We start from the raw sequence: 15,838 nt of genomic DNA on the forward strand, positions 1-15,838 counted from the left end.
ACAGAGAATTGCACACTGGAAGGTTCAGAGAATGGCTCCCAAGAAAACCTGGGCAAAGCACATCGAGAATAACCTCGAAAAACAAAGGCATAGCCTTCTCAATGGCAGACATGAAGTCCTTAATCGTCAGACCTGGAAAACTGTATGTTAAGTTTGTAATCTAGGGGTATTCACAGCAGTGCATTGGCTTCAAGGTCACACTTGTTGAATCATTAGCTAACGGAAAGAACAAGAGGAAGAAGAAGAAGAAAAAAAGAAGAAATATCACTAGAGGGAAGAGAAAAAGTCTATAGAAATACAGTAACTCCACATTCATTTGAAATTTTAGGAAAACCAGCCTAGTGTGATACTCCCTACATGCATTGCTTTTAAAATCAAATAATTTATGATGATATTAAACAAATTCCAGAAATTTAGGCTTAGAATTAATTCAAGATCAGAGATTATGGTGATCTAGCCACGGGTGAGTAATGTCCAAACAGTGTATACCACTTTGATTAGTCTGGCTACAGATACCTACAAACTTGAAGGTTCAGAGAACAGCTCTCAAGAAAACCCCAACAGCATTTACATGCAAGCTACTGGATGAGACATGGCATTGTAGAAACAGAGGGCAGGTTGAGGATGTGTAGTGCTATGAACTTTTGTTTAGTCAGCAGTGTTCTCCCCAGAAATTTTCATCAGCCAGGTGGCAGGAATGAGTAGCCGGGCGGGGAATACTATATAAAAAATTAATAAAATTTCAATATATTCCCCTCAGGGTATTAATAATAATATCAGACAGGTAAACATTAACTGCAAAATTGAACTATTTTCCATGTTCCAGCGTGGCTAACACGTGAGTTGTGAGGCTCTCAGAAAAAGTAAAAATAGGAGGGGTAAAACAGTGGTGTGTGCATTGAAACTGTGCTTATGTGCCATGTGTGAAGTGTGTTTAACCAATAGCTAAGTACCTTGTACGAAAAAGCTGCAGTTTCATACTTATCTTTAAATTATTGATTGCCTTGTGAAGTAGCGTCATGCCTGTATCCAAGCCCAGAGGAAGTGCTGCCAACCCTAGTGTGGAGGGCACCATTCGGCGCGTACTCCAGGAGCTGAACGTAGCAAAGGTGCTAGCTGATGTGGTTGCAGCCAGCTTAGAAACTCAAATTTTAAATAGAGTGGAGAAGGCACTGTCTGGTTAAAGACTTTGAATAAGGAACTTAGAAAACAACTCAGTTTACAGGACAGTGAATTGAACAATTGAGGCAAAGCTTGGAGAAGCTAAGGACATCGTCTAAGGAAGAAATTATCTCTCGGACTGATAACCTCGAGCAGTACCAGAGGAGAGACAATCTGCAAGTGTTTGGTGTGCCTGAGACTGAAGGGGTAGACACTGACCAACTTGTACTGGATTTTGCACGAAAAATAGGAGCTGACATTTAGTTAGCCGATATTTTGTGCAGCCACCATGGTGGTCCGAAGGCGGGGCAGAAACCTCGCCCGGTAATAGTTAAATTTGTGTAATACAGAGACCGCAGCAGACTGTTTCATAACAAGAGGAAGCTTAAAGGGAGTGGGGTCACCATCCGGGAAGATCTGATGACCTGCCATCTGAGTATCTTTCGTGCAGCAGTGGAGCTCCACGGACTATGTAACGTGTGGACCAAGGACTGCACAGATGGCAGCAAAATCCGAGCAACACGGATGGAACGCATTACATTGTAAATATTAAGATAACATTATTTTCCGTAGTTATGAAACTCCGGTGCCCACTATTCTGAACTGTAACGTTGATATTTCAGTATTACTATATTTGTATATACCTTTCCTATTCGTAACACTTTATTTTTAATTTTAATTAACCTTTGAATTTAACTAAATATGTGTATCTGAGTTCTTATTTTTTATGATTATTATTAATGTAACATTTTTTATTTTAATTTTTAATTTTTTAATTTTTATTTTAAATAGTTTCATTACTTTTTTTTTTTTTTTTTTTTGCTAGGGGCTTTACGTCGCACCGACACAGATAGGTCTTATGGCGACAATGGGATAGGGAAGGCCTAGGAGTTGGAAGGAAGCGGCCGTGGCCTTAATTATGGTACAACCCCAGCATTTGCCTGGTGTGAAAATGGGAAACCACGGAAAACCATTTTCAGGGCTGCCGATAGTGGGATTCGAACCTACTATCTCCCGGATGCAAGCTCAGAGCCGCGCGCCTCTACACGCACGGCCAACTCGCCCGGTTTTCATTACTTTACCAGTAATATATACTTCATTATTTTTAGACTAGACACCCCTAATTTAGTTGTACTTTAAAAAGATTAGGTAATTTTATGCACAGTTGATTCATTACCTGCACCCTTGTACTTCAGTTAACGATAATTTCCTCCTAGCCCCTCGTGTTTATTTATCTATTTTGGTGATTTACATTCTACCAAGTTGGTTACTAACACGAGTCACAATGCACAATCCTCTGACGTCACCTGTCTATCTCAGCAGCCACCAGGCCATCTACCCTCTCCTTTCCTTCCGCTGTCCCCGCTTCCCCCCCGCCCCCACCCCCCTCTATTTCCAACCCTGACCAAGGTACCGCTAACATTTTATTAGCTGCCAATCGAATGGATGAGCTTACAGAAATATTCAGCCCAGTTGTTTTCCATATCCTACTAGTGTCTGAGTCATGGTTAACAGATAAGAGCCCGTCTTCTCTGTGTCAACTTGAAGGCTACTCGCTTCTGAGAAATGACCGCACCCACAAGCATGTGGCTATTTCTTAACCAGCCTCAAACCCAAAATGTTTGGTCATTCACCAGGCAGGTATGAGAGGAAACCAGAATACATGTTTGTAGAAATAACAGCGAACGGGATTAAAGCCCTTATAGGAGTAGTTTACAAACCTCCGAATACAGGCCACTTAGAAGATTTTGAAGCTGACTTAACTGCTGCCAGACTACCCTCACACAATAATTATGGGAGATTTTAATACGGGCTTAAATGACGTAACTTCCCCCGAGACCACGCGACTTAAAACATTGTTTCAAGCCCATAATATGGACACCTTGTCTCTCTCTCCAACTCACCACACATCTCATTCGCACACACTGTTAGATCTTACAGTTACCAACAATTCAGACAGAGTTCTCAATGTTGCTCAAACCTCTGTATCTGGTATTTCTGCACATGACGCGCAATATACATCTCGTATAACCTCCGGCCACCGAAACGCTCCCAGAAATTTATTACCTATCGACCATTGAAACACATAAATAAAGATAGACTCTTCGAGGATGCAAGCAACATACCCTGGCATAACATAATGACCTATAACAACTAGACAGCAAAGTCACCTTTAACAGCAAAGTAGCGGAACTATTTGACAAGCATGCCTCAAAACGGCGAGCGAGAATATCTAAAAGACCCTCCCCGTGGTTAAATGACTTTATTGCTAGTTCCTCCGCAGTACGACCTGTCGACAAATTGAAACTTATGAACCATTACAATACACCCCCACCCCTGACAGAGATAAATTCTATTTCAGTTACGTGACACCCCTCCAAGTCAGAAAAGCAGTCCTTAGGATAAGCATGAAAGCTAAAGGAATCGATGACATTGGCACCGAGATGGTCAAACTAATTCTTGATTTTATATTACCAACCTTAACCCATATAATCAATTTCTCTCTTCTATACTCCACATATCCAACTCTCTGGAAGAAGGCTATTGTGCTACCTCTTCCGAAAAGTCAAATGCCTTCGAACGAGGGAGACTATCATCCAGTCTGTACTTTATCAGCCTTATCTAAAATCTCAGAATATGTTGTCCATACACAAATATCAGAGTACCTTCAAAAGCACAATCTCCTTAATCCTTTCCAGTCTGGTTTCCGAAAAGGACATAGTACAACTACAGCCTTACTCAAAGTGACTGAGGACGCTGACAAGAAATAGACAGAGGATGAGTCACAGTTCTAGTACTACTAGATTACAGCAAAGCTTTTGACAGCGTAGACATTGGCATATTACTTGTAAAACTGAAGGCTCTACATTTTTCTCAGAGTACGATTGCTTGGATGCATTCCTATCTTCACAGATGTCAGCAATATGTGAAAGGTAATAATGGAATAGTTTCCTCATGGCACCATGTGAATAGAGGAGTCCCTCAGGGCTCTGTACTTGGACCTCTTCTTTTTGCACTCTTTGTGAATGACATATCATTGAATTTAAGACACTGCAAATACCACATGTACGCTGATGACCTTCAACTCTCCACAGACTCTACAGCACAAGACCTTCAGGAAAATATAGACTCACTAAACATTGACTTACTGTTAGTGAATGGTCTGCTGCCCACGGCCTGTAACTGAACCCTACAAAGTCACAAGTAATCCTTCTTGGCCATCAAAATCAAATGGCAAGTATTAATAAACTTCCACTGACAAGAGTAATCCTTCAGAATGTTGCAATTCCTTTTGTACCACAAGTGAAGAACCTCGGCGTTATCATGGACGAACGCATGACTTGGTCTGGACATACCTTACATATCTGCTAAAAGGTTTTCTCTGCTCTTCATTCTCTATATAAATATATATTTCCTATAAAGCTTAAGCAGAAATTAATCGAGGCTCTTGTAATGCCACATTTCGACTATTGCGATGTTGTTTTCAATGATGTGAGACCACTGTTGTCCTTAAGGCTACAACGTGCTCAAAATGCATGTGTGAGGTATATATGCAATCTAAGAAAATATGACCACGTGTCATCATCTTTCCTAGAACTAGAGTGGTCGCGACTCCACGTTCGCCATAATCATCATACTCTGTCTTTCCTCCACCAAGTCCTTACTACATCTTCCCCATCTTACCTTTCTTCGCGTTTTCATTATTTCTCAAATGTGAATAACAGAGATACAAGGGCTCAAACATCAAACCTGCTCGTCATTCCTCATCATCGAACTGCCACATATAATAACTCATTTTCTGTGTTTGCCCCCGAGAATGGAATCGTATACTGGATGACGTCAGAGGAATACCAACCACAAAGTCATTTAAAAGAGCATTAAAAGGTACAGCAGGATATGAATGAACTGTGCATTTCTAGTATTTTACTGATGGTACTAGTACATTATTACCACTAGCTATTATTATTATTATTATTATTATTATTATTATTATTATTATAGTAAGTATGTTTATCTCACTGGGGTGGAATTTTATTTCTGTTACAAAGTAGGCTATTTAGATTGTCTTTAACTGTGCTATATTTAGTATTAATTACGGTAGTGTTAACTTTGATTCTATGTACAAATTGGTTTAGTGTAAGAGAAGGCTTAATGGCCTTAAATACGCCAATAAAGACATTTATCTATCTATCTATCTATCTATCTATGAACAAGACATACCAGAGTATTTTGAACTTCTAGTATTCTAATGCTCTTTCATAATCATGTAACACCAGGGCTTACCACTCGGTTGCTGTGAAGTGGCATCATGCAGAATCGAATACTCGCATGTGATTCCACGCTAATTCAGACACTGCTCACACACGACACTATGTGATATTCAAGCTAAATATTTAAGTGATGCTATTATTCTGACAATAATAAAGATTTATCATTTAAATAAACAGTTTTACAGTATTTACATTTTAATTTCGAACATGACTCAAAATTGTATTAATATTATGTAACGTTCTTTTTCTATTTTGCTTCACGTCGCACCAACACAGATAGGTCTTATAGCGACGATGGGATAGGAGAGGCCTAGGAATGGGAAGGAAGCGGCTGCAACTTTAATTAAGGTACAGCCCCAGCATTTGCCTGATGTGAAAATGGGAAACCACGGAAAACCATCTTCAGGGTGGCCGACAGTGGGATTCGAACTCACAATCTCCCGGATGCAAGCTCATAGCTGCGCGCTCCTAACCACACGGCAATGTTATGTAACTAGCATATATCTACGTTATGCTAGCTGGGCCCACTAAAAAGGTCCTAGGGAGTACACTGATCAGTGTCTGCTGCAACTAGCATATTAAAATATGTCATCCTTTTATCTGATAGTGTTTTATAAACTGTTTAGCAGCCATATTTCAATGAAATTTAAAACCTCCAATTTCAAATTTTCAACATATGTAACTAATTCACACATACTTCTATATGTATTCTATTTACCTTAAAATGAAGGAGAAGGAAGACATACATCATCCTTTGCCATTATTGCTATTGCAGTGCAGAACAATATACATACGATGGTTGTCAAAATTATATCGCAAAAAACTTCTTCCGATGTAGCATGAAGTGGTGGATGCATATTTAAAATATAACACATCTTTAAAATTTGTATCTTGTCCATTTTGTTGTTCAGAATTAACCAGATCATTTCTTATGGAACATATTTCAGAATAAACATAAATTTTCTGGAGAACACTGTTAAACTTTTCCTTTACTCCTCCAATAAGATGTCCAGGTGACAGATTTTTGAACACTTCTAAAGACTTCATCATGGCTACATGAAATATTTCTGATGTTTTATGGTTTTTGGTAAACTTTCAACATTAGTTTTAATGAAATTTAAATTTGTTGATAAATTTGTAGAAATTGCAGATATGGCAAATCTTAATTGAAGGCACTTCCTTGTCATTAAGACTGTTGATAATCACAGTTTTGTTGTAACGTTCACCATACAATATCACCACTTCCAACATCTCCCCCACAGAGTTAATACAGGTTGAGGAAGAAGTGGAAGGACTGATTCTATTCTTTAAATTTCTAATTTTCTAAGAGCCGTTCAAAAATCTTCTTCTGTAATTGGCCATGAAAGTGGTAACATCAGCAAAGGAAAGACAAATCACTTCAGATACTCTATGATGTTGTGAGTTACAGCAGACAAGTCAGGCGCAACCCTTGAAACAAAACAAATTTGCTTACTTGTCTTCATGATGTATGGGGCAATAAGAAGCAAATCTAATGACTTTGGGCTGTATAAGTGACATCACATTAAAAATAAAATCTAGATTGTTGCATGGTTTACCTTTACCAGAATTTCATACATCAAATTCCTTCAAAGCACGCATGAAATAAAGATATACTACATACAGAGCATTCAACAGCTATTAACTGAAATAGCCATGACCCTGTTCTATGCCTAGGTAACGCCAATTCTAACATATGAAATTGCGATCATCTCGCTTAAATTTCCGTTGAATAATGTATCCACCATAGAGAAAGTTAAAGCCTGCTTCCTAAAAGCCACCCTTGGCCTATCAAAATATACTCCCGCAAGACTGGCTGACAAGTGATACCATATCAGTTGGTAACTAGGTCACCTACCAAGATGTATGTCTAGTACATACAGATGGAGGCTTCTACGTAAGCCACTTGGAGCCAAATTGGCACACCTGGGCAAAACGCTGGCAACCACAAATGAGTTAGCTGGAAAATCTATAATTTCCATTAACGGAAAAATTACACTGGAATTATAAATTTACTCATTCAGAACAAATATTTCAAGTTCCCTATGGGAATTGAAATCTACATCATCTGATGACCTAGCAGGCATCAATTCTTATAAAAGAGGCCAAATCCCTCATAATTCATTGGCACTGACTGTGGCTCCAAGTGGGCACTAGCCATGTGTCTTGGTAGGTGTGTCAAGTTACCAACTGATGAGCCCAAATTGCCACACGGGGGTGAAATGCTGGTTACCAAGAATGAGTAAGCTGGAAAATTTGTCATTTCCAATAACAGATCAATTACATTAGAATTATGAATTTATGGATCAATTACATTATGAATTTATTCATTCAGGACAAATATTTCATGTTCACTATGAGAACTGAAATCTACAACATCTGATGGCACGGCAGGCATCAATTTTGATCAAAAAGACCAAGTCTCTCACAATGCATTAGCACTGCCCATGGCTTCAAGTGGACACTAGCCATGCGTCCCTACACAACCACTGTTAACAGTTCCCAAAGTTAATTTACAACCGTTAGGTTCTTCAGTCTGCCGGAACTTAAGTTGTTTCTTCTTCAAGTATAATAATGTTACCATATGTTTTCTTTTTTTTCAGGTAGTTTATGCATTTATTACTAAAAATTAGTTTCGGCAGACTGAAGAACCTAACCCAAATTAACTGAGTCAAATCTGAAAAGAGACGGCTTCAGATGTTAAGAAAAATTCCCAAAGTGACATCAGGTACTTGAAAGATTAGTACACTGACTTAGCAAATGTCATGGGATAGTCACCTAATAGCGTGTGGGGCCTCGTCTGGCCTGCAAACTGCAGTAAGACGCCGTGGAAGTGAGTCGACAAGGCCCTGGTAGTCCTCTGGACGCAGCTGACACTAAACTGTTTGCAGAGCGGCCGCCAATGTTGGTCTGTTTGTGGGTGCAGGATCCGTGGCACGGAGCTTGCGTTCCAGGACATCCCAGATATGCTCGATAGGGTTTATATTGGGGCTCCCGGGTGGCCATGGCAGTCGTTGGACCTCCGCTGCATGTTCCTGGAACCATTCCCGGGCAACGTGGGAGCGATGTGGCGGCGTGTTATCATCTTGAAACACCGCAGAACCGTCTGGGTACTGGAAGGCCAAAAATGGGTGGAGATGGTCTCTGAGCAGCTAAACATACCGCGTACCATTCAATGTCTCTTCCAGAACAACTAGGGGACCCATTCCATACCAGGAAAATGCACCCCAGACCATAACAGAGACACCAGCGCCCTCGACCACACCTTCGAGGCAGGCGGGATCCATCGCTTCATGTGCTCTGCGCCATACATGGGCCTCCCATCGGCATGGTACAGTTGAAATCGTGATTCGTCCGATCATATCACATTACGCCATTGTTCCAGTGTCCATCCCTGGTGACTGGCGACAAATGTGTGTTGTTGTGCCTGATAACGTTGGGTTAACAGTGGCACCCATGTGCGGCGCCGGCTCCCATACCCCACAGAACCCATGTTCCTATGGATTGTCCACTAGGAGACGTGTCTAGCACGGCCTGTGTTGAATTGAGCTGTGATCTGTTGCACGGTTGCCCGTCTGTCACTACTGACAATCCGTCTCAGATGTCGCCGGTCACGGTTATCGAGGGTGGCTGGATGGCCAGTCGTTCGTCTGTTGTGGACGGTGACACCCGCATTCAACCATTCACGATACACCCTGGACACGGTTGATCGTGTAAAGCTGAATTCCCACACCACTTCCGAAACCGCACTTCCCATCTGTCGGGCATTGACCAACATACCCCGTTCGAACAGTGTCAGCTCACGACGACGTTCCATGTTACACCTGTCACATGCACAGCCACTGCTCACAAGGTCTCCTATACAGCTGCCGCTGGCACAGGGGGTGTGTGGTACGCAGACAGCACACCTGGGCATCAGTGCTCCGCTATCCCATGACGTTTGCTCAGTCAGTGTAGATACTGTAATCATAATGGCTGTCAGACGACTATATTGCGATTTAAGTTCACAATTTGATTATGTAAACGAACTAATACATAATCTATGGGTGAGAAATACTACTTAACATGAATATAGATTAGTTTGATGCAGAGCAAACCGCTAATTACTAAGGGGAGAGGGTAGAAAGACATTAATATGACCTTACACTCAGCGGCCAAGATGGAATAAAGACCTTCACTATACAGAGGGGGAAAGGATAACATAAAATAAAGCTCCTCACTGTATTGAGAGTTAAGAGATTGATCAGACGGTTAGACATCGGCCTTTCAACACTGCAACCCAAGTTCAAATGTCAGTCTGTTCGCGTGAAATTCGTGGTGGACAAAGCGGAGGCAGGACAGTATTCTCCGTGATCTCCAGCCCCCACTGTGAATTTAATTCCGGTAATAATGAGTAATGCCATTTTTACAGCTGTTGGTGTTGTGTTGCTCTTCTTGGTTTATAGCTGAAACTCGTAAAGGGTAGCGATGTGCTTGAGCCCGGCAAGAACTGCTTGAACAGATGACGTCAGAGTTCAAACAAGTTCGAGCTTTTGGGCGCGCAGCGACCTAGCAGCTTGCTTGTTATCAGCCAGAAACCTCAAGAAGGCTGTGTTAGATTACTGAGCTAGGAGATACCGCCTTGTCCTGTGTTTGCTGAGCACTTCCGTATAGTTTGAGCGTATAATCCCTTCAAAATGTATTTAAAATTTGGAGACAGCCAAAATCTGTGTATGTGTGACGATTCATTGCAAATGCCTCCCCAGAATATACAGACTGCCTCCAGAACTTCATTTGAATGTACAGTACAAAGACGACGCATTACAACAAGTTCTTCTTACAATGTTGCGGCAACATTATTTGTATAGGCCTATATGCAAGGAACATACTTTTGTTGCTATCCTTGACACTATTACCCCCTGGCCAGAAGTCAGAGGCACATCAGGGATGGTGGGCGGGGGTAATAATCTATATTATTACTATTATTATTGTGTAGCCTACTTTTATTGGTAACTACTAGACAATTATTTACAATTTGCTTTTACTTCGCTCCAACACAGATAGGTCTTATGGCGACACTGGGATAGGACAGGGCTAGACGTGGGAAGGAAGGGCCGTGGCTTCAATTACGGTACAACCCCAGCATTTGCCTGGTGTGAAGATGGGAAACTACAGAAAACCATCTTCAGGGCTGCCGACGGTGGGGTTCGAACCCACTATCTCCCAAATACTGGATACTGGCTGCACTTAAGTGACTGGAGCTACTGAGCTGGTTTTATTATTATTATTATTATTATTATTATTATTATATTTCCATTCTTAGTTTGTTTACCCTCCAGGGTTGGTTTGTCCCTCGGACTCAGCGAGGGATCCTACCTCTACCGCCTCAAGGGCAGTTTCCTGGACCTTCAGATTCTGGGTCAGGGATACAACTGGGGGGATGACAAGTACCTCGCCCAGGCGGCCTCACCTGCTATGCTGAACAGGGGCCTTGCGAGGGGATGGGAAGAATCAAAGGGATAGACAAGGAAGAGGGAAAGAAGCGGCCGTGGCCTTAAGTTAGGTACCATCCCGGCATTTGCCTGGAGAAGTGGGAAACCACAGAAAACAATTTCCAGGATGGCTGAGGTGGGATTCGAACCCACCTCTACTCCGTCGACCTCCCAAGGCGGAGTGGGCCCCGTTTTACCCCTCGTACCAATTTTCAAATTTCGTGGCAGAGCCGGGAATCGAACCCAGGCCTCCAGGGGTGGCAGCTAATCACACTAACCACTACACCACAGAGCCGGATGAGTTGCCAATCAATGAATAAATTGATGGTTTCATAACGTATTGCTTATGCACTTAAAATCGGTACAAACTGTGTACGTCAACAATAGAGTAACTTTGTAGACCCTGTCCAGGCAGACATTCTGAGCCCTTCACCATTCTAATGTGAGCGGCCATCCACTGTGCTATTCATGAAAAATAAAAAAGGAGCCTATTAAGGATATTTTACCTGCATATGTCGATGTTGTTTTAGGTAGAAATATCTCCCCCTCATTTGGAATGGTTTCATTCGACGAAGAACGAACATAATGAATTTTTCCTATCATCGTTGATGTATTTTCCTTCTCCTTCTTAATCTGTTTACCCTCCAGGGTCAGTTTTTCCCTTGGATTCAGCGAGGGATCCTACCTCTACCGCCTCAAGGGCAGTGTCCTGGAGCTTCAGATTCTGGGTTGGGGGTACAACTGGGAGGATGACAAGTACCTCGCCCAGGCGGCCTCACCTGCAATGCTGAACAGGGGCCTTGCGGGGGGGATGGGAAGAATCAAAGAGATAGACAAGGAAGAGGGAAGGAAGCGGCCGTGGCGTTAAGTTAGGTACAATCCCGGCATTTGCTTGGAGAAGCGGGAAACCACGGAAAACCACTTCCAGGGTGGCTGAGGTGGGAATCGAACCCACCTCTACTCAGCTGACCTCCTGAGGCTGAGTGGACCCCGTTCCAGCCCTCGTACCACTTTTTAAATTTCGTGGTAGAGCCGGGAATTGAACCTGGGCCTCCGGGGGTGGCATCTAATCACACTAACCACTAACCAGAGGTGGACCGATGTATTTTTACTATCGTTTTTTTAATATTTTATCACATCATGTGTATTTTACTTGTTTGTCTGGAAGCTCTTCAAAGTAGTCCCAAGTCCAGGACCTTTTCCTACTGGTCATTGTCTGCTCTGTCTGAAGTAATAACAAGTTCGTATAATATATTATTAATAATTATTAATGAGAAAATAATAACCCGTAGCATACAAAAAACATGTTAACTATCACTACTTGAAAGTAATGATTAACAACATTATGCTTGCAAAACAGGACAAAGTTATAAAGAAAAGCATTTCTGAAGAGCAGACAAAATGTGAAATGCAAAGTTAAATATTAACGAAATAAATAGCTCACAATAAAATTGCTTTTAACTATCTGTTGTTCATACTACCTGATAGACTATAAACAAATGCTCTTTCCCTTCACAGAGAACATTGTGTTCACCACCCCACACACATAAATATACTGAGTGTAGTAGTCTAATACGACAACTGGTCCATCAGCGCTCCACATAGATTATGTGTAGGGGTTGCCTGACAGTTCGAACAGGTTCGATAACATATCGAGCCTACGTAGCGTATCAGGCCAGCTTGAACTTGCATATCATTCGCCCATCATTAGTAAAGGGTGTTCTGGGTTTTTAATTAGTACAGGATAAATCTCATCCATCAACCTCACTACCGCCCTGAGTGGCTCAGCTGGTTAGTTGTCGTCATTGTAGGCCCAAGTTCCAGCTCAGGTAAGTGCCCTTTAAAGGGTATTTCAAAGGTAACAGATCCGTGTCATTGGCTTCTGGCACATTAAAGAACTCCTGTGGGACAAAATTCTAACACCCCGGCTTTTGTTAAGAGCTAGCATTTAGGACAGATGTATAACAGAAAACAGTATTATTACGTTCAAACTGACTGTTGTTTGAGTTCTCTAAAGGCAGCAACCTATGTACAATTCTGTATTGAAAGAATTCATTACAGCTATTTCAACGATCAATGACCTGTTCATCATACCTTTATCACGAACATACAGAATGTTCCAGTGACTCTGCCATGCAAGAATCCAAATCTCACTGTATAGGAAAAGTCCCTACAAATTCATAAAATAAAATTTAAAAAAAAAACTATGGATAATGAAAACTGAAGTGATATTAACCAAGCAAAGTGTATGACAAGATTGTTTCAGTAATAAGCTGGCAAGTCTATACAACGAGATTTAAAAAGGGCCTAGACTTAAATTTGATCACATAAAAATAGTTGTGCTTTAGAGAAAGTTTCATCCCAGTAACTGATGCCTGTTAAACAAATAAATGTACAGTATAAGTACATTTAAAAATTAGGTACTTATGTTGTGTGAGTATTTGTTTCTACAATTTTCTGAAGAGAATTCCAAAAAGAAGTAAATTAGTAGAAATCAGAAATTTCCTCACTGATTCAAAATGGAAATCAGGTGCTCAATTTACAAAAGGTGTTCAATGTGACCACCATTAGCCCGAGCGCATAATTCGCATCAACAAAGTCGGTTTCCTTGTACATGTTCACATGTTGTGATAGCTATAGCAACAAGAAAGCTGGTTGGTCAAACCGCTGAATGATGCAAAATTAAGGATTACTAAATTTGGCATTTGCTCTGCTTTGAAGCGAAGACAAGAGACAGACACTCACAAATATTGAATGTGTAGTGGACATCCTAGAAGAACATCTGCTGTCAAAGTTAAACAAACTGTGATCTTCAGCAAGTGTAACAAAAGGTTTACAGCTATGGAATCTGCACTGAAATGAATGAATGAATGAATGAATGAATGAATGAAAATCAACAGCACTAAAGAACAATCAGCATCAGTGTCAACTGTGAAATATCATTTACGTGATGTTGGGTTGTGTAGACACGTATGTACCAAAAAGCCTCTTTTAACAAGCAAACATAAATCTCAAGAGACTTCAATGGGCCAGACAACGCTTGTGCTATGGACTAATGAGTCAAAATTTCAAAAGTTTGGGTCAAGTCATCATCAGTACGTCTTCCATTGTGCAGGAGAAAGAATGCTACAATGTTGTCTAACACCAACTGTGAAGCATCGATTGAGATGGTAGTGTTATGGTTTGGGGTTGTTTTGGAAACATTAAGGCAGGAGATTTGGTGAGAGGTGGTGGTGGTGATTATTGTTTTAAGAGGAAATCAGACGGAAAATATGGAAGGGGTCCGACACTTCGAAAAATGAAGATATCGGCCAAAGGAAGACAAGGGCCACGGAGGGCGTGAAAATGAAAGACTCCCTAGCCCTCGCAAACCTAATAGCGTTGGGGTCGGAAAAGAACAAGAGCTGACCAAGAGAGCTCGGATAGGATAGATGAAAGTGAGGAGCCTGGCACAAGTAAGTGGAAGCAATGCCAGGACTCAGCTGAGGGACCCGTGGTCGCCAACCCACGCTCCAAAGTTCAGAGCCCCTGGGGCCCCTTTTAGTCGCCTCTTACGACAGGCAGGGGATACCGTGGGTGTTATTCTACCGCCCCCACCCACAGGGGAAGATTTGGTGAGAATAGAAGGTATCTTGAAAAAGGAGCAGTACCATCGCATTCTATCGAGCAATGCAGTACCATCTGGAACTCAACTTATTTGAAGAGGGTTTGTTCTGGAGCAGAAGGATGACACAAAACACAAGACAAAGCTGTACAAGAAGTATGTAAGAAATAAAAATCATCAAGAATTCTACAAGTAAGGACGTGATCCTCCTAGTCACCCGATTTATCACCTACCTACTGAGCTGTTGTGGGATCGCCTTGACTGTACACCAAAACAATCTTCAGTCAACAGTCGTGAAGACCCCTGCAATGATTTTTGCAGGCATGGAGAACTATAACCACAGAGATGTTGGAAAAACTAACCAGAACAATACCACAAATTTGCCAAGCAGTAATTAGAACAAAGGGAGAAACACAGATGAGCAAAGAGCTTGAACAGTATAGCTTTAAAAGACAGTGTCTTTCATAATTTGAAGCATAAACTGTTTTATAGTGTGTCAGTTTATGTATTATGCATGTCTATTTTTGTATTTTAATTTTAAATATTTGTTATGTGAAATAACACCAATCTGCAATCTTTCAAATAACAGGAACAGGAGTTTTCTTAATATTAGTTCAAACTTTTTTATGCTGGTGTACATATTGCTAGAATTATAAACTTTCATTTTATTCATACTTATTTATTGCATATCTGAAACATATTGTCTAGTACACTTTCTCTTTTTTAATCCATAGACCTGCCTTTCTTCTTTTGAATATTTTAAAGGAAGCATTACATAGTTATTTGTGAGTACTCATGGTATAAGCATTCCATTTTGTTTACATTGACTTTTTAGTCAACTTATGATTTACTGCTTTCTGTTACCTATGATACATTATTGATATGGTATAAATGGTTTACATGTTTGTGGGTTTATGGCTATGTCAAGGAGGCCCTTTAAGAAATTACCTAGTCTGTGTGCCTCCATCTAGTACTACTGAATAAATATACTAAGCGAGTTGGCCATGCCGTTAGGCTCATGTACCTTCATCTTTGCCATTACTGTTACTGAAATAACACAAAACAACTGTATTAACTCACCTGTCGATCAACATTGGCTGGCATGAACACATGCATATGACTATGCAAACTCATATGCATGTAAACACACTATTTTGGTACCATTTTCCTGCCCTTTAAATATCATGAAGGGTCAAAAGGAGTAGCTTCCAGTGAATGCTAGAACCACCTCTCATTCAAGAATTTTACCAAAAAGTGAGGAAGGTGACAGCTTGATATTTCCTGGGAAGTGCCGTAATGAAACATATCTTTCT

General features: G+C 41.0%; 1 protein-coding gene across 1 annotated transcript in view; it reads right to left on the reverse strand.

Moving 5' to 3' along the window:
- Window positions 1-15,838, reverse strand: part of Mettl3 (methyltransferase like 3) — a 144,217-nt gene that overhangs the window by 122,697 nt on the left and 5,682 nt on the right. The window lies entirely within an intron of this gene.

This window comes from Anabrus simplex, chromosome 6 (genome assembly GCF_040414725.1).
Source record: "Anabrus simplex isolate iqAnaSimp1 chromosome 6, ASM4041472v1, whole genome shotgun sequence".
In the NCBI taxonomy this organism is placed as follows: Eukaryota; Metazoa; Arthropoda; class Insecta; order Orthoptera; family Tettigoniidae; genus Anabrus; species Anabrus simplex.